General features: G+C 40.6%; 1 protein-coding gene across 1 annotated transcript in view; it reads left to right on the forward strand.

The window, feature by feature from the left end:
- NEGR1 (neuronal growth regulator 1) overlaps positions 1 to 18,547 on the forward strand; it is an 865,068-nt gene that overhangs the window by 142,512 nt on the left and 704,009 nt on the right. The gene's annotated exons all lie outside the window — the stretch shown is intronic.

The raw sequence follows: 18,547 nt of genomic DNA on the forward strand, positions 1-18,547 counted from the left end.
AACAAGAAAACTCTTCTGGAAATATGCCAAGAAGCTCTATGGTTATAACAAGAGCGCTGAAGAACAAAGAAGGGAAGCTTGGGCAAATACCAACTTGCCGCAGAAATACATCATCAGTGACCCTACAATCCTCCAGCCAGGACTTGACTTCCCAAAAAAGATTTGGTCCTTCCTGAATCTCATTTAGACACTTCATGGTAAATGTGAACATCTACTCCATAAATGGAGAATCAAAGAGAGTCTGGGGTGCGGTTTTTCAGACGGTGCAACACATTGTGAACCATTGCCCAGTTACATCATTTAATGGAGATCTAAAATCAATCCATGTAGCTACCCCTGAAGTAGTCAAATGCTTCACGGTTAGGTATTAATCTATGAATGTTGTAATCTTAAAATGTCATATGAAAGAAGAAGAAGTTGTGGACATTACTCCAGTTGATATTTTGTTTATATGCACCCTACTCTGTTTTAATTGACTATCCTGGAGTAGCCATTTGTTGAAGTTATTATCTGCCATTCCCAATTTAGTGGTGAGGCTTTGTTTATGACTACCCTGCAGTCTGCTACTCTGGGATTAACCAGGAGTCACCCAATCCAGATCCTGTTGTAAATTACATTAGTTTATAAAAAAACAATATAAATTATATTAGTTTAAATTACTGTGCATCCACATCCACAGAAGAATTTGATTATGAAATTCCTAGGAATCACAGCTTTGTTTACAAGGCTGGAACCTTTTCTGTGTTGACAAAAGGGAAAAAATCTGATTAGGGAGTAGTTTCTATGCATATATTCTCCTTATCTGTTTTTTTTTTTTTCTGTGGGTTTTATCATGAGAGGAAACAATCCATTCTTAGATGCTGAAAGCTTCTGAGTCTGTTATACTCATTGTTTCCTTCTTAAGTGTGTAGGTCCCTTTAAAGCCTATGAGTGGGAGTCTTTGGTGGAAGGTGGAGCCAGTGGCTAAAATCTTATTCACATCTTTGAAAGCAAAAACAGTGTAAAGCAGCGATTCTTAACCAGGGTGTTGCATTACCCTAGGGTGCTTTGAGATCCTTTTAAGGGTACTCTGGGATGTCACACAATGTTAGCATTGTTTGGTGGTGCAAACAGGATTCACAAGATACACCCATGAACCCATAGGTTTCAAATATGAATCCACGGTGTTAAAAACATTCCGAGTCCTTTGTAACAGAAAAACTGCTGTGTTATTTTTTCTGTAGTTATAAAGTGAGTGAAAACTAAGAACATTTTCTGAGGGCTGCATCGTGTCTAATGAGGAATGGCTCAAGTGTAAAAAGGTTGAGAACCGTTGATGTGTAGGTAAAAATATTTTAAGAGCTAGAAAACAAAAGAGGAACTTTTAGAAATTTTACATCTCTTGAATAAAAGTCAGCATCTTCAATGGATAGCATTCACAATAGTCCTCTAATCTTATTTCATAGCTTCAGTACACATGTTCACTTCCTCATAAATGTGTTATTTACATGTATCATTGGAGATCTTGTTTCATATTATTTATCATGTAGATTGTGTCTGATTATATTTCATCCCCAAATTATTACTGGCAGATGTGACTATTTCTTGGCACCTCTGTTTATTGTACGTTGCACTCAGGACACCGCAATTAATTTTTTCTGATCAAGTCATTATGTCAGACATAGAGGGTTCATGATTTATTGCTTCACTTGTATACTTTTTGTCCAATTGAATACTTTCTGTCTTGAGTATCCAACTGTTCCCCAGCTGTTATTTGAGAACATGTCTTAGTTTTAAAGGAATTTAATTCTACTGTAAAGCCTTTAATGTAATGCATTGCTATAATCCACTGTGATTATATTATATAATGTAATCATTGCTGCTTATCTTCTTGCTCTCCTTGAGCTTTTAAGTATTTACATCCCATAGCAAATGAAAAGTATTTCATGGCTTAGGTCTAAACATCAAAGTAAGTTCTGATTTTATCCTGATAATTTGGAGTCAAGACAAATACAGTTAGGGCCCGTCTATATGTGCAGGTAACGGCACAACGGGATCTAATGCACAAACCACACAACTGCATGTCCTGCCATGCCACATGTACATGGCAGAAGGTGTGATTGTGGGATCATGTATTAGAATTGATCGTGCCTTTATCCTGCTGGTGCAGCAGGATCCTGGAATCATGAGCCCAGGCTCCCCCTGCATCAGCGAGCACTAAAGCTGACTGGGCTCGGCGGGGCTCATGGAGGCATTATTCCCCACACTGCCGCTGCTGCAAGCCCCACAGCTGATATGGGTTGTGGGACTCACAGCAGGGGGAACACTGCTGCTACTCTGAGCCCCACACCTCATGAGCCTTGCAGCGAGGGCAGTGTTCTCCCCATCACCCGTGCTGTGAGCCCCACAGTGATGTCAGGGGAAGTGTAGGGAGTGCTGCCACTGCTCTGAGCCCCCCACCTCATGAGGCTTACAGCAGCTGCAGCACTCATCCCGCTGCCCTTGCTGTAAGTCCTGTGGCTCGGTGGGGGCAGTGTTCTCCCTGCAAGCCCTGCAGCTGACAGTACTGCCACCATTACAAGCCTTGTCAGCTGCAGGTGGTCCACCCCTGTAGCTAGGAGCACCATCAACTGAGGGAGAGCACTCTGTTGCATATTCAGTGAATGGTGTGATCAGAACAAGCTACAGTGATACACATTTTTTGTGGAATAACTTTGTAGCTTATTTCTTGTTTTGTCACATCATTAATTGATTGAATGTGTAGCTGGGTCACAACTTAAGGTGCAATTACCGGGTTAAGTATAATATGTAGAGGGGACCTTAATGATATGGCACCTATTGAGTTGAGTTAGATGAATATTTGTATAATGATAGAAATCATTTTCATCCACTTATTTTTTTCCATTACAGTCTGTGGTATCTGTGTTAGATACTATGCATCAAATTTGTTTTATAAGCTGCAGTGATGACAAAGGGGTAATATAATGCAAGGATATTCTTCAGCATAAATTGGCCCATTTGCTTGCATTTTAGATCCTCTTTACACATAAACTACTGCAAGACCATTTCAGGCTGGGCATAAGGAAGAATTTCTTGACTGTCCGAGCCCCCAAGGTCTGGAACAGCCTGCCATTGGAGGTGGTTCAAGCACCTACATTGAACACCTTCAAGAGTAAATTGGATGCTTATCTTGCTGGGATCCTATGACCCCAGCTGACTTCCTGCCCTTCGGGTGGTGGGCTGGACTCAGTGATCCTCTGAGGTCCCTTCCAGCCCTAATGTCTATGAAATCATATAAAACTCTCAACAAAACAACATCCCTCCCAGAAGTGCACCACTAGAAGACAGCAGGAAAGGGAAAGTACCATGGGAGCCTTTCATTAAGCATAATAATACTTACAGCATGAAAATAGCACACATTTTTATTTGCCTACATGTTCAGAGGAGTATTGAAAGAAATTATTTCAAACTTTCCAAATTTTTATAGGAACTCCTTAATATCTACTATGAAGGGAACAAAGCCATTCAAAATGCATATAAATGAACAATATCAAACCAAAGAATACCATCGCTAATATCCTGTCTTTTGCAAAGCAGTAGGGCTGTAGCTGTTGTGGTCATGGAAATATTTGAGAAGTAAAGGGGTTTTTGGTAATCTTTTATTGGACCATCTGAATAGTCAGGAGAGATATTAGACAGGTTTTCAGACATAAAATGCCCTCCTCAGGTCTGGGAAAGCATCATGAGAGGAGTTAACATCAGGTATCATTGATGATTTTCACTAGTTTTTTATAACTAGGAATCTACCCAATTAGAGCCTCCAGATTTCATAGTCCCATGGCAGTGCCAGTTGGTATTTTTGTGGCAGAACATGGCAGGTTCCTCCAACACCTCTGATTGGCCAAGGGGCCCTGGAAATCCTGCCCCTCCCTGGAGATTGATAGGTGGCTATTTGTCAGTCTCTGGGGGGACAGGACTTCTGGGGCTCCTCAGCCAATCAGAGGCATGGGGGGCCCTCCTTCTTCCAGAAGTTCACATATTGGCCTGTCAATCTTTGGGGAGGAGCAGGACTTCCGAAGCCCCTCAGCCAATCAGAAGTATGGGGAGAGAGGGTTGCCTGGACTCTTCTGCAAAAATTTCCCTCCCCTCCCCCTGTTCCACTTCCCCACATGCTTCACGACACCAGGGCTTCCCGCCCCTGTTTGCAGCTCCCTTCCCCATCTCTCCTCCTGCTTGCTGGCCATTTTGCCCCACTTTTTTTTGCAGACCCCACACTTTGTGCAGGGACTGAGCTTTTTCATGGGGGACCTACCAGATTTGCGGTTTCTGCAAAAATCATGAAATCACAAGTTTGGTAGGTCCCTATTTAAAAATATGTGAACTCAGTCTATGGGTAGGACACAAATCATAATTCACAGCAGAAAAGCTGATACTTGGGAGCTCCTATAGTTTTAAATTTTGCAAGTTTGAAACAATGTTCAACGCTTCTTTAAATATAGACTACAAATTCTTATTCTTATATTGTAAATGGAGTTGGTGTTAGCTACAGGGGATGGCCTGGTGGGGAATCTGCAGGTACAAGGTAACCTAGGGGGTAGTGACCATTAGTTGATTGAATTCACTATCTGACGAGGGGCGGGTAAACTAACCATCAGGGCTGAAGTGCTAGACTTCAGAAAGGCTAACTTCAGTGTGCTCAGGAGATTAGTTAGTGAGGCATTAAAGCTCAAGAGCATTAGCGAAAAGGGGGTCCAGGAAGGGTGGTCATTCCTCAAGGGAGCGATCCTATGGGCACAGAATGAGACAATCCCATTGTGCATAAAAAGGGGCAAAGGGGCCAAGAAACCCTCTTGGCTGAATAGGGAAGTCCAGGAAAATCTAAGAGCAAAGGAAGAGTTATACAGGTTGTGGAAACGGGGTAGCTATCAAGGAGGAGTATACCTCTCTGACTGGCACTTGCAGGGAATCAGGAAGGCCAAAGCAGGATTAGAATTTAGGATGGCAACAAAAAATGAGGAAAACAAAAAGTCCTTCAGGTATATAGGGAACAAAAGGAAGGCACAGGATAACATAGGGCCTCTACAGGACAAACTAGGGCAATTAGTGATAGAGAGGAAGGACAAAGCTGAGTTCTTCAGTAGGTTCTTTGCAACTATATTCCTAGACCCAGACCAAGACAAATTTCCCAGTTGGATTGTAGATGAACACAGGAGGGACACCAGCCCACCAACTGTTAGTGTAGAGTTAGTGATGGGGCACCTGGAGGGGCTGGATGTGTTCAGATAAGTGCGCCTGGATGAACTCCAAGGGTGCTGAACAAATTGCTCAGTGTGATGGCAGAACCACTGGCACAGCTCTCCGAGCACTCATGGTGCTGCGGTCAGGACCCAGAGGACTGGAAAAGGGCCAATGTGGTCCCTATTTTCAAGAAGGGGAGGAGGGAGGAACTTGGAGACTATAGGCCAATTAGTTGCACCTCTATTCTTGGGAAAACTCTGGGAAAGAATCATTAAGGATCACATTTGTGGGTATCCAGCAGGGGAAGTAATGCTGAAAGGAAATCAGCGTGGATTGATTGCAGGTAGATCCAGCCTGATTAACCATGGTTTTTTTTATGACCAGGTCACAAAATGCTTAGACTTGTTGAGGTAGATGTCATCTACCTAGACTTTAAGAAAGCCTTTGATACAGTATCTCATTCTGTTCTCATAAATAAACTGAAAGGCTGTGATGTAGAGGATTACATGGTCAAGTGGGTGGCAAACTGGCTTAGGGGTCGCACCCAGAGAGTGGTGGAGGATGGGTTGATATCATCAACCTGGAAAGATGTGAGCAGTGGCGTCCCACAAGGTTCAGTCCTTGGACTGGTACTGTTCAATGTTTTCATCAGTGACTTGGACAAGGGCATGGAGAACCCCCTGTCCAAATTATGGGGCAAAGTTAACACAGCAGAGGGTAGGGAATGGAACCAGGCAGATCTGGACAGGTTGGAAAAATGGGCAGAATGAACTAGGATGCAGTTCAACAAAGACAAGTACAAAGTGCTGCACCTGGGTAAAAGATGCATGATGAATAGGTCCAGGAAGGTGATGCCTCCCCTCTTTGTGGTACTGGTCAGGCCGCAGTTGGAGTACTGCATCCAGTTTTGGGCACCACACTTCAAGAGAGATGCAGAGAATCTTGAGAGATTTCAGAGGAGGCCAATTGTGTGGTCAGAGGCCTGCAGGCAAAGCTTTATAAGGAGAGACTGAGGGACCTAGATCTCTTCAGGCTTCGCAAGAGGAGGCTGAGAGGTGATCTTGTGGCTGCCTATAAATTAATCAGGGGAGGGCAGAAGAATAGGAGATGCTCTATTTACTAGGGCACCCCCTGGAATAACTAGGAGCAATTGCCACAAATTGACAGAGAGCAGATTTAGGTTGGACATTAGGAAGAACTTCTTCACAGTAAGGGTTGCCAGAATCTGAAATGGGCTTCCAAGGGAGGTGGTGCTTTCCCCTTCCTTGGGGGTCTTCAGGAGGAGACTGGACAAGCACCTAGCTGGGGTTGTCTGACTCCAGTGCTCTTTCCAGCCCAGGGCAGAGGGTTGGATTCGATTACCTACTGAGGTCCCTCCCAACCCTAACATCTATGAATCAATGAATCTATGAATGTAAAATAAAATGGATGGCACCTTTTTAAGAAAAAAAAATAACACAGGCAATTTTCTTCATATGATATCTAAATTAGATCTCTGAAATTGTCCTAGATGTTCATAGCATTCATAGCATCTGGGGTTTTCTTGAATCGAACCTTTGTTTATGGTTCCTGTCCATGGATTATCTGGGCACACTTTACCCTACCCAGCGGCCAGGGCATTGATATTATCTTTGTCTGTTCTTCTCTTTTACTGTGGCACATTGTAGATTTTCATTTTTTTCTTTTTTTCTTTTTTGAGTGCTTTGTGGCCATGATGCAGGGGAGGAGCAGATGTTTTCAAAGACCCTATGGGACAAATGATTGCCTAAAAATGCAGAGGACCGGACTATATGGCCCCCTTCCAGTTCTATCTTCCTAAGTCCTATTTTCTTTGCACATGGATAGCCCTCAAACATTGCGTAGTTTGTGCTTTTGATAATTGCATAAAAGCCATAGAAATGGGTATCATGTATTGTGAGAGTCAAGAATTGCTTTAGGTAATATGTTTTATTGGACCAACTACGTGGTTGGGGGAAGACGTATTATATATCATATGATTTTGATTCAAAAGCTGTTTAGCTTTGCCCAGTTATAATTTGCCCTATATTATTTTATTCAGTGGGTCTGCTTGTCTCAAAAATAGTGCTTTAATATCACAACATTTTACACAAGATTTTTTTTAACTAAGCTATTCTTATTTAGAATAATTCTTATCAATATCAAATGTAACACTTACAATTACAGTTCTGCAGACAAAAGAGATGTTTGGCAAAGCAGCTAGAGGCATGTTCCTAATTCAAATTTTGAAATATTTAAGGAGTTGGAGATTGCCCACCTTTATTTTATGATGCAACCTCTAAAAGCATATACACACATTATTTGAGTCAGTTTTCAAATGTATTATATAAATATTAAACTTTGCAAATTTCTACTGTATGCCTCTATTAATGATATTTGTTTTTATTATTTGGTTACTTACTTTCTGAAGCAATGTTTCTTTCATTTTCACAGTTTTACAGGGAATCATAACATTAGTTATGCTTCAGATCATACAGTCTTTTAAATAGTGCAGGAGAAAGCTTGTCAGGGAGGCTGGGTCTTGTAGTTTGTGCAGCATTTGGTATTCTGTCTCTGTAGCCATAGCTTGTCACCCTGGCATAACTTCACTGCTGATTACTGAGTTGGTAGTAAAACTGATTGTGAGGCTAGTGCTGTGTCAGCCTGCTACTGGAGAACTTTGCCTTTCTTCGTGGCATTTGTCTTTGAGTTGTGCATAATTGCTGCATTTATATTTTGGGAAATAGGTCAGATGAAAATGTCTTACATTTTCTGTTGTTCTAAGTGGCTAACAAGTTCCACCAGATGCAATATATTGTATAAATGAAGTAAAGTATCCTCTATAAATGCCCCAATCTTATATAAACCAACACTGAATATTTGTTATGTATTTGTTTAAAAATGGTTAATCTTGAAAGGGTTTTAATCCTACACCTAACACCCAGCCAAGTGTTTCTAAACCTCCCAGCTATTTAAGTATTGCAAAAAAGACCTCCAAATCATTAGGGTGGCTATAAATGAGCAGTTACAAGATGCAATCTATTCCCCACTGCCAGGCAATGATAATTGACTTATCCCAACCAGTTGCCACAAGCTTTTCTTGTTCAAGTTTCATGAAAGCCAAACTCTTGGAAAACAGTAATATTTTAAGACTAACTGCAGCCCAAACCAGCAATGTTATGCCAGTTTATACCAGCTGAGGGTCTGAAGCTAAACTATTTTAATATTCATTCATATATAACTATTTACATTTCTGCATTGTGCATGTTCATATGGGTGTTTAAGCGAATACATAAATGCATGTATTTATTCAGGTGTCCTGGGATTATACATTTGAACTATTTTGACATATTCTGAAACTGTTTTAAAAAAAGTATGTATGTGGGGGGCAGAGGGCTGGACAGTGTTCTCAATAAAGAGAAAAATGTGTTTATAAAATTAGGGAATCCGTGCTGTTAGTATTCTATAAAAATAAAGGGTCTGAACATTTACTTGGATAACCAGAAAGTCAGAGGAAAATTACAGTGGAAGCCTTATGCAGACCAAGAGACTAAAACCATGCTCAAATTTTTAAATGAATGAATAAGTAAAATGAATGAACCAAATACAATATTGGAAGGAATTTGAAAATTACAGGGCCCTTTATATTGGTGGACTACATGAGCTAGTTCCTTACCTGGTAGAATGGGCATTGTCCTGTTAACTTCAGTGTAATCTGATGATTTACATCAACTGATAATTTAGCCCAATCTGCTGTATCTTAAAATACATGGGAAAATGTTATGTAGAAGGAGTATGTAACATATCAAATTGATAGATATTTAGTAAATAAACTAAGTTGGGGAGAGGACAGAAAATCAGACTCATAGCAGGAATGGCTTTTAAGCCTTAATTATGAAGATACTGTGTTTCTTGACAATACTGTTACTCTACTGTCATTGAACCCATTTGTATAAAATGCCATTTTAGAAGACTGGAAGGGGCTGAACAGGGGTTATCCATTGCAATGAAAACATACATATTTCCTTTATGAAAGCAGCTGTATAAAGACTTTTTTTGTGAGCAAGCAAAAGTTTCTGAAAGGACTGGAACTAAAATCCATAACCTCTCTGCCAAGTATTGAAGCTGCATATTTTTGTATGAGCATGCAGAGGCCATTTCTTTACAAATAGGGTCCTAAAGGATTGTTAACAGTTGATGAAGCTTTTCTATTTATTCACTAGCTCTGGGATTTCCTATTTGCCAACACTACAAGAGCATTGTATTATAAATGAGAACAGCTTGCTGAGAGTTGTATTTGAATGTTGTCTGGAAATAGATGAGGACAACATGTTCTGATAAATTTGTTGCAAAATCCAAGAGTTGGTTGTTTTATACAGCATGTTTCCTCTGTGTGTAAGAAAAAAAAGAAACATATTATATTTTATGGAAATAAAGTATTTGTGTGTTATTTATCTTTTTTTCTGAGAGTCTTTGCAGTGCCTAATAGACTTAGATAGAAATTCAAAATGCATGCTTGTTAGAAAACAGGCAATATTTAAAGGAATATTTTACTTAAGGTTTTATAATAAAGCCAAGTTCTGTTTCTTATAAAATTCAAAGCCTCTCTAAAATTCATTAAAACAAGTCATAGTATCATTTACACTTTCCTCATGCTGGCACCAAGAACTCAGTGCTGGTAGTGGAGTTAGCTAGTCAGCTCAAAATGTATGCAACTGCTTGCACTGACTATTGGTCTACTGTCCAGGGAAGGCTTGTGCATTTTCCTCAGCAGAAGATGTAGTAGGAGGTGCCTCCTAAGCATGTTCCCGCTCAAGTGTCAGGGCATATTTCTGTTTTTTCATGAGGGTAACTGCCTTTGGTATGATGCAATTTCATCCTCTGTTGAATACTATTCTAATTTATATACATTATATACAATTTAATATATTTAGTATATATAGACTTTATTAATCCAAATTAATATAGGTAATTTATATTATTGCCATGGATTGGTCACTTTATTTAGCCTGTAAAAATGTTTTGACAGGAGAATGAGGCTTAGAAAGACTTAGCAAGACAGACAGATATTTAGACGGACTGAAAAGAAAGTGAACTGGGGAAGAAAAAGAGATATAATAGAAATATTTCTATTTCCAGCCTGGGGCCAAGCATGCTGGGGTAGGGGTAGGGGGGCTTTAAACCCCCCTTCCTGGCCCATATGGGACTCCATCCCCAGTCTGCTTGGGGGGGGCAGTCTCTGCCAGGGTTTTGCCCCCCCTCGAGCAGAGGGGGAAGTTCTGGCTACACCCCAGCCCGGTGCTTGCAGGCTGAGGTGGGGACATCCTCCGCAGTTGCATGGGACTGGGTCTGCCTCGGGAGGAGTGGAGCAGCCCCTGCCAGGCCCCCACCCCCTGCTCAAGTGGAGAGTGGGGGGCATGGCTATACTCAAACCAAGGGCTTGCAGGCTGAGGCAGGGAGGGAGGAGGTTTAAACCCCCTCCCTGGCCCCAGATCTGATATCTTTTATTAGACCAACTAAATAGTTGACAAAAAATTTCATAATAAACTTTCGGGTTTAAAAACCTGTTGTCAGGCTGAGGAAGCATCTGCAGTTGGTGCTAATTTGTTTCTCATTTCGTTTTGTTTTGTGGGTAATACATAAGTGAACGCAGTACTGATTTCTATAGCAGTCTCTTCACTGGAGATGGTGAGTATTGCCCATGCTGAAAGCAGACCTATTCATTCATTTTTGTACCTTTGGGTAGGTTATGGAAGAAAATGATATCTAACTAGCTTTTCTGGATTGATGCAGAATAGAGGAACAGTTGACCTGAAACACAGATCATTAAAACTATGCACAGGAACTCAACAAAATGATTTCCTGTGGTAGATTAGAGGGAGTGAACAGGGAGAAAAAACTAAACAAAAAACCCCCCTTGTCTTATTTATGCAATGGGCTTAACTCACTGTAAACACATTCTTAAGGATGACAGAATTTGAGAGGTGGAATGCCATTGATATCAACTAAACTTTTGACCAATTGACTCCTAAGGGAACAAAATTGTTTAATATCAATTCTCCAGAGCACTTTTTTGTGGACATTGGATGTTGGTAAAGTGCTTTTGTGTGTAGCTTCTTGTCTTAAGGCTCAAGAATTATATCACAAGCTGATTTGTAGTTGTCAGCTATAAAGTGAATCTGGAAGCCTATTAGATTAAAAAAAGAAAAAACCCAAGCAAAATGAATCTGGAAGTCTTTTAGAAGAAAAAAAGCAAGTAAGGAACTCCCCAATGATCCATCAGTACATGGTGTTGCACAACAAGAACATCCATCCTCATTTAAATTGTTGCCTTGTCCTATACTTTCTCTTCTGAGAACAGAGGTGAGAATAAAACTGATGTGAAAATTTCTATCAAATTGAAAATTTGACCTGTAACAGGGAAAATCAAAGACTCTCAGTGGGGTTCTTATTTGTTTTGCTGTTGTTTTGTTTTTGAGGGTTTTTTTTCAACCATCTCTAAACGACAATTTTACTACATAAGCTGTCCTTGCACCCCAAATTGGAGCTTCCCTCCAATCCATGCTTTGCATGGAAGATTCTTCTGTTCATATGGGGTCCATGAATGGCAAGTTCTACTTTCTTTTTGGAGACAAAATACATATCCAAAATATGCTCTAATTTGTTTGTCTGTTATGTTAAGTGTTTACCTAGTAATAAATAGCCAACACACAATCCAAGCATATCCTTATTAAACTGATTAAATTTGCTTTCATGTAGTCACTGGAGGTGGTTGGCTGATTGTTTTTTAGCACTGTGGAGATTCTTCTGCTACTGCTTCCTTGTATTTATTTTGAGTTTCGGTGTTTCTGCACCTCAGCAGGATTGTTTTAGCATTGGCAATTCAGGGTGGTACCTGGTGTATATTATGTCTGGCCAACAAGGCCACATCCACATTTGGTGTGGACATTTGCTTCCCCAGGGACAACTAGCAGTGGCACACCTTGCACTGCCACTGATTGTCCCTGGGGAATGCCTGTGCCACATGTGCTCTGGCATATGGCAGCTTATCCCAGGGCAGTAGGGGAGGCTGGGGCCAGCACTGGGCTGGCCCAAGTAGATTTACCTAGGGTCCTGGGGACCTCCCGGAGATGCAGCAGTGGCAATTCTGCTCTGCAGAGCCTGGCCAGCAGCTGCAGCATGGCTCCGGGCAGCCCAGCTCCACTTCTGAGTGGCAGGCACTGCCCGTGCATGCGCCACTCTGCTTTTTTTCTCAGCCATTTTTTTTGACCCCTGGATATCCAGGAATCAAAAAAACCCTCTGCACTACTCCCCTGCAACAAGAAGAACAACTGAATATGTGGTGTCACAGACATGTCTGCAGTGCCACATACTGTGAAGCCATGCTCATGTGGATGCAGCCTAAGAGATGTTCTTAGACAACTACATTGTAATAGCCTGCTGATGCGTCATTTTAAAGAAAGTGACTAGGTAGTGCTATTTTTAAGATGCAACACAATTTAGTTGGCAGAACGCAAATGCATGTAAGCACAGGGATTGAGATTTGTCTTCATTTTCTACATTGTTTTTGTGACCTCTCACTTTGAAGGTGCATCTTAGGGTGTGTGTAGATGAAACGGGGGGCCCTAAATTGAAGCAGTGGGCTTTTAAAAGCACTGCTTCAATTTAGGTCCCTTTAAACCCCTGCGTTGTACACACAGCCAAACTTACCTGCCTCTGCAGCAGCGGGGAGGGTGAGCTGCCAGTGGGTGGAGTGGTTCCTGGTCTGCAGGGGGTAGGGGGTTAGTGCTTCCCTCTGTGGCAACGTAGCCCTCCCCCCCCAGGTGGCACCCACCCACAAGCACCTGGTTTGGGCAGTTCTGGGGGCCACTGCAACCACGGACGGAAGCATCCCCCCACCCCGCACAGCTCAGGCAGGCAGGCAGGCTCCAGGGAAAATAAAAAGATCTTGGGTGGAGCCTGCGTTCCCGGGCTGCCTGCACAGGCTTCCTGCAGAGTCCCTGAGCTGCATGGATCCTGGTGCTTCACTCTGCGGCTCTGGGCAGCTGCACCCCAAGTGCTGCACCCCAAGTAATTTAAGGCACGTTACAGCGCCAGATTTGCTACAGTGGCTGGAATTACTGAGCAGTATGGTGCTGACGCGTGCAAACACCAACACTATTAACGTGGTGCAAAAGCATTTAACCTGCTTTAAAGTGTTGTGCACACATACTCCTTGTTTCATCTGCACATGACCTAAGGTGCTATAACTTTGTCCGTCTGATCACTAGAATCCTTCAAGGGTCACTTCCCATGGTTATTCCTTCCCTGAATAGCTGAAGTCATACCTAAGAAGAAAACAGCCAATCTTCTTGTCTTAGCTGAAACGTAATCTAAATAGCTATTGAAGGGCTAATAAAAACACAAAATTTAGGATACTGCATGGTATAAAACACACATCTTTGAATCATAGAATCATAGAAGTAGGGTCGGAAGGGACCTTGTAGGTCTTGAATCCGACCCCCCGCCTGGGTGGGAGAAAAGACTGGACTCAAATAAGTCCAGCCAGGTAGTCATCAAGCCTCTTCTTAAAGATCCCCAGGGTAGGAAGTTGGTTCCAGCTCCTAGCCGCCCTAACAGTGAAGTAGTTCTTGCGGATGTCTAAACTAACTTTTCTAATGTCTAATCGAATTTTTCACACAAGGAGTCAAAAAAAAATGTTTCCATGGTACATTAAAGTATGTATAACTGTTAAATTGGGTATTTATTCATTATGTAATAAAAATATAAAACTCAATGTAAAGTTAACAAAAATAAACATCTTACATCGCTGGCAAACATGACATTTAAGGTACAATTAACACATACATTACACCATAAATAGCAATGCTACTACATGTACAGTTGTTTTATAGTATATAAAGTGGCAAAGCAGCCACAATGGTTTTCCAAAAAATGTGTGGAACAGACTTATGGCTCATTTATATGGTGCCATAATTGGGTCTGACTTTAATGTGAATCTGTATCCCACTTCAATATTCTGCTTGTCATCATCCACTGGGCACAGTGTATGAGTGTGTTTGTGCATTGCATACCGATACATACCTGTACTATATCATAAAAGCCTTTCACATTAACTGACTTTACCTTATAACTGACAGACAGATTGGCATTGTGGTAAGAGTGTAGAATCTGGAACTGAGACATGGTTCAAGCCATCACTTTGCCACTGATTTGCTGTTATGACCTTCCGGAAATCTCAGACCATCTCTTCATCTGAATTTGCCTCACTGGTTAAATACAATATTTAGTTACCTTATAGGCATATGCTGGGAAGGATTAATCACTTATTATTTGTTAAGGGCTTTAAACATGTAAAGCACTATCACTGATCATTATAATTGTTTTACTATTCAATAAATTACCTAAACATTTCTTGTAAGTGTATGCTAAGCTATTTATTCCCACATCAAATTATAGAAATCTAGATGCCTTGCTGTTGAGAAGGCAGATTTCATTTTTGATTTGCAAGCTTTGCTAAATTGGTGACAGTCATTGTGTGGGGTGATAAAAGAAATTGCATTAGGAACAAAAGTCAAGTAGTTATTTTAGGAGATTTGAAGTATAACTTAGATTGGGGGAAGAAAAAACACAGTGTATCTGATGATGCATGAATTTTAAAGCAAATGGATCTGAGTTATATAAACAAGCCCTAACCGACAGAGGAAGTTGGAGCAATTTTATTCTTAATTTTGGATTATAAATGTTACCTGCATGGAAGCAGTAAATATTACATTTGAATTTCATGCCATGGAAATAGTGTTATAATCTACAGAATGACAGTCCATCTGGTTTGTTAGAAGCAAGAATAAATAGGTGCTCTCTTCTAATATGAAGAAGTAAAAATATGTGTAACATGTTTGCTCCTGGTAAAATTTGGGTGGGACTGCCTGTCATCAAGATGCATCTCATTTGCTTATACTAGTAGCAGTGGTTGAAAATTGATTTAATTTTCCTTGAACACAAGTTACCAGAACTTTACACAGTTGTATTTATGGAGGCCTCATTAGTGTCTTTTACAATTACACTTAATAATTCTCTGTCTCTATTAGAATAGCTCTCCTGGTAATATCTTAGGATCACATTTTCACGGCAGAATGTCATTGGTGATATAGTAATTCTCTGATCAACTCTTATTTTTTTCTGCTAAGCTTCTCCATATTCAATAAGAATTTCTAGTGGTTCTACAGGGATACCGGTAGTGCTACCAGCAGAATCTTTCAGTTTCCGAAACAATACTTGTGTGTAATGGCCATAAAGTCAGCCTATAAATATATGTGCCATGCATGCTGATTCTAATATTCTCTGTTTCCCAGTGTCCATGCAGAGTTTTTTAAAAGATAGTTTCTGCAGTCAGTTTTTTTCTTAGTGCAAATGAAACTGATAGCCCTTCAAAATGGTAAATGGCACTAACACAGGCTATTTTCCATTTTACAGCATTATCGTCATGATGAATAAACATTAGGAATGAATTATTGGTAAGCCCCCAAATTTCTGTCTGTGAGGAACACATCAAAATTGTAATATTTTATTAATGAAGCTGAATTTTAGATAAAAGAGGAATTTTGGTGGAATGGCCAAGTGAGCACTTTTCCACTGCTGGTTTTCTTTCTCTTGGTGGAAGTAATTTTGTTAGAACATCTTGTGCCAGTAATTTGGACCACTGATATTGGCTGCACAGGCACATAGAAGACTCCTTGTTAAGCTTGGAAAATATAACTAGCTGGCCATACTTTAAATCTTATAAAAATGCTTCCTGTTTTTATGATAGTTTAATTGTTCACAAACTGGTTGTTTGTGAAAAGGTAATTCAGCCTCAAGAATGACTAATGCTAGTGAATTGCTTTTCTGAGTACACAGTAGTTATTTACCATGGTTACACTGGTAAATGAAGAAAGGTACAATTATCCTGAGAGGTACTGTAGATCCTGTTTACTTTTTATTTTTACCATCTTTCTGATGTATTTTTTCTATCTTTGTACAAACAAACAGAGACCAATTAAAATATTTATCCAATTTTGGTGAACAGGCATCTGTAATTAAAAGGATTACTTCTGACTATGGGGTAATAGCAAAGATGTGTGCAAACTCTTTTAGATGTTACAAGGTAAATTTTCTGAATATTGCATGGTGTGTCGAATGTGCAAATCCTGTTGCCTTTAACAAGAGTTATATTTGCATATCCCTTTACTGTTGAAAATAAACCTCAGAGTCTTTATCATAGTATTTTGTTTTTGAATTCTGTGTACGTTACCAAACTGAGGAAGAGAGAAGTGTTTTTCCCCCCATTGCTTTTTTGCTGTGTGTATTTTTATTAAATTTTTTCAAAGTTATTTTACCCAATGACACTGTAAATTTGAACAAGCTTGTATGACCTTCTAAGGGTTTTGGTTGTGTATACATTTGAAAAAGGACAAAAACCTTGTTTGGAAGGAAACATTAAACATAGTAAATAACATAACTAAACCCACCACCATGTGTTTCCATATTTTATGATGATGAAATATTTTCATGACAGAATTTTCTAATTAAACCTGACATTGAGGATCAAGTGTCTCTTTTCATACCTTTTCTCCTTCTCTCATAGCTCTATCCCCTATCCTTTCTCTTTAGGGACTGACCCTTCTATTTCTTCTTCCCCTACTGTGGCAGCTTCCTTTCTCTGTTTCTTTTCAATGCTGACAAATGCAGGAAGAATAATTAAAAATACAAATACAAAATAGGCAACACCTGGCTGGATGGCAGCATTATAGTGAAGGATCTAAGAATCTTGGTAGATCACAAACTCAATATGAGTCTGCAGTGTGACAGCTCCACAAAAGGCAACTGCAGTTTTGGGACACATCAATAAAAGCATAAGGTTAGGCCTCATCTAGACGGCTGTGTGCTGTTTGGGGCTTCACATTTTAGATAGGATATGGAGAAGTTATAAAGGGTCCAAAGGTGGGTGATAAAAATAATACAGGGCTTGGAAGGGAAGTCATGCAAGGAGTGTATGCAGGAAATAGGCACATTCAGTTTACAGAAAAGGTGCTTACAAGAGATATTGATAATAGTCTTCAACTATCACAGGGACTGCCATAAAGAAGAAAGAAAATACGTTTTCTGTCTTGATGCAGAGAGTGAGTGAGCATGACTGAACAGCTGTATGGCTACATTGGGCCATGGGGCTAATTCTTCCTCAGTCACAACTGTTGGCTGTTTTGCTTGATCTATGTACTTTTGACAGGTTGAACATGCTTTGATATACTTTTCTATGTCCGTATTCATTTGTAGCCAGTACAGTTTTTCTAGCCCTTGTTTTGCATTCCTCTATGCCCAGGTGTCCTTCATGTATTCTCTGTAACTTATCCTGATGTAATAGTTTGAGGACAGGAAGTCTGCCATTTCTAAACAAGAGCCCATCTATTACTGAGAGCTCTGCTTCAAATTGGTGATAAGGACTGGGTATCTCTGATAAGAAAGCTACTCTAAATTAATGACCCATTCCTGTTTGTAAAGTCCGATCTTGTGCTGTAGCATCTGCAAGTACAGTCTGCATTTTATATGAAACTAGGCACCTTTTCTGTAACAAGCAATGTCTAATTCTGGGTTTGGTTCTACTTCTGTGAAAAGCCACAACTATTTTCCTGGTGTCTGTTCTAATCTTAAGTCACATCAGTGCAACTGAAAGAATTGTCTCTCTGGTCTTGGAGGTGTCAGTGAGCCCCTTTTTTCGCTACTGCCACCAGTGGCTTAGGATCTTTTTCAGTTAATGCTGGTCTCCCACTCACAAAAACTTGGACCTTTTTGACCTCTGTACACCAGAGCTAAAGCCTTTGTTTCAAGAAATGCATACTGGCTGGGGACAGACATAAACCATACGCATAAACCAGTTTAATTGATCAGAAACTGGTTTGAACCTGTAACAGAACAGGTGTTCAGTGCCCATAAACCAGTTTAAAAATGGCTGAAACTGGTTTGAGATAAACCTGGTTGAATGTAGGCTGGGGATATGTGGGAGCACATCAAAGCCCCAAACCATGCCTCCTCTCCCTGGGCACTCACTGATAAGCCCATTGGGACACATCTAGGCTGAGCAAGCCTAACCACAGGTACTCCTATCTCAGTAGCTCAGGTCCCAGATGTCACTCACTTCCCACATGACCCTGAACTGTAGGTCTTGGCTAAAGCCTGGGGTGTGGGGGGAGGATCCAGGGGCCTCTGGGGATCTCCCAGGTATTTGGGGGATTCAGGGATATCTGGGGGTCTCAGGGGAACTGGGGATCTCCAGGGATTTCCTGGGGATCTGGGA

The sequence above is a fragment of the Gavialis gangeticus genome, unplaced genomic scaffold, assembly GCF_001723915.1.
Source record: "Gavialis gangeticus isolate Ggan-Ray unplaced genomic scaffold, GavGan_comp1, whole genome shotgun sequence".
Taxonomy (NCBI): domain Eukaryota; kingdom Metazoa; phylum Chordata; order Crocodylia; family Gavialidae; genus Gavialis; species Gavialis gangeticus.